The 1,788-nt window shown below is 44.1% G+C and overlaps 1 pseudogene; it reads right to left on the bottom strand.

Annotated features, from left to right (window-relative positions):
- Positions 1-240: 240 nt before the first annotated feature.
- On the bottom strand, positions 241-1,203 carry LOC114634060 (annotated as a pseudogene).
- Between the last annotated feature and the right edge of the window lie 585 nt (positions 1,204-1,788).

Raw genomic sequence — 1,788 nt, 5'->3', positions numbered from 1 at the left:
TTGTTGGAATGCTTTACACTTTCCACAGAACAGAAACTAAAATAAACTGTTGTACAGTTAGTCACAAATACAGTCCTGGATTTTTTGCCCACACACATGAGTATTGTCTAAAACATGTCTTCTTTGTAGCAGCTAGGCCCTGCCACCACTGTGCTTGGCTGAGTTCACAGTTGTAGCCTGTAGCTTCCCTGTCACTTCTCTGGCTCTCCTCTCCTGCTAAGCTTTGTTTCCTGGCTGTAATTAGAACCTCCTGCCACTGCCATAGCTGCTGCTGCTGGAACCTCCATAGCCACCTTGGTTTCGTGATTTAGCAAAGTACTGGCCTCCGCCACCATAAGGGCCAGAGCTCCTGCCTCCAAAGTTCCCTCCCTTCATCGGTCCAAAATTTGAAGACTGTTGTAATTGCCAAAATCACTGTAGCTTCTACCACCTCCAAAATTGCTTGTCATTGCCAAATCCATTATAGCCATTCCCACTGCCACCATATCCACCACCACCACGGCTGCCACCAAAGCCACCACGACCACTGAAGTTCCCTCCTCGACCAAAATTGTCATTGCCACCAAAACCGCCTCCACGACCACCACCAAAGTTTCCAGAACCACTTCGACCTCTCTGGCTGGATGAAGCACTAGCCATCTCTTGCTTCGACAGAGCCTTTCTTACTTCACAGTTGTGGTCATTCACAGTATGGTATTTCTGAATAACAATCTTATCCACAGAGTCATGGTCATCAAAGGTGACAAAAGCAAAGCTTCTCTTTTTCCCACTGCCTCTGTCGGTCATAATTTCTATCACTTCCATTTTCCCATACTGCTCAAAATAATCTCGTAGGTGATGTTCTTCAGTGTCTTCTTTAATACCACCAACAAAGATCCTTTTCATAGTTAAGTGGGCACCTGGTCTCTGAGAATCTTCTCTTGACACAGCCCTCTTAGGTTCCACGACTCTTCCATCCACCTTGTGTGGTCTTGCATTCATGGCAGCATCCACTTCTTCCACAGTGGCGTATGTGACAAACCCAAAGCCCCTGGATCTCTTGGTGTTTGGATCTCTCATTACCACACAGTCGGTTAGTGTTCCCCATTGCTCAAAATGGCTCCCCAGACTCTCATCAGTTGTCTCAAAGCTCAGCCCTCCGATGAACAGCTTCCGCAGCTGTTCCGGTTCCTTGGGAGACTCTGACTTAGACATGACGGCAGGATGATCAGAGCCTTCAGCGATGCTTCCTCCACAGCATCAAAGAACAGAAAGGAATCTTAATATTTATTTTAAGGCACAACTTAAGTTTCTTTAGCCTGTTGATTCATATCTGTCCTTTATTCTATTTAGATTTTTTTCTGACAAATTTAAAGAAAATCCTTATACAAAATGGAACAAACCGAATCTTCAATAATTACAAGTGTTACAAATGACTGGGATAAATTTTTTTTACATTTTTATTTCTCTTATCTTATATGGATAGGTGTTTTGTCTGCAATACATGTATGTGCACCAATTGCATTCTTGATACCTGTGGAAATCAGAAGAAAGTATCAGATCCCCTGGAAATGAAGGTAAGGATGCTTGTGAGGTACCATGTGGATGCTGGGACCCAAAGCCAGTTCCTCTGTAAGCATAGTAAGTGCCCTTATCCACTGAGCCAATGTTCTATCCCTTGAATATTTTTATATTCATATAATTCCAAAAATATTCATGTCTGTTTCATTCCAATTGCATGATCTCTCCCTCCCTCCCTCCCTGTCCCTCTTCCTCCCTCCCTCACCCTCCCTCCCTCTTCCTCTCTTA

Source organism: Grammomys surdaster, unplaced genomic scaffold (assembly GCF_004785775.1).
Source record: "Grammomys surdaster isolate TR1022 unplaced genomic scaffold, NIH_TR_1.0 842, whole genome shotgun sequence".
Taxonomy (NCBI): domain Eukaryota; kingdom Metazoa; phylum Chordata; class Mammalia; order Rodentia; family Muridae; genus Grammomys; species Grammomys surdaster.
This window is presented reverse-complemented; position numbering and strand designations above follow the sequence as displayed.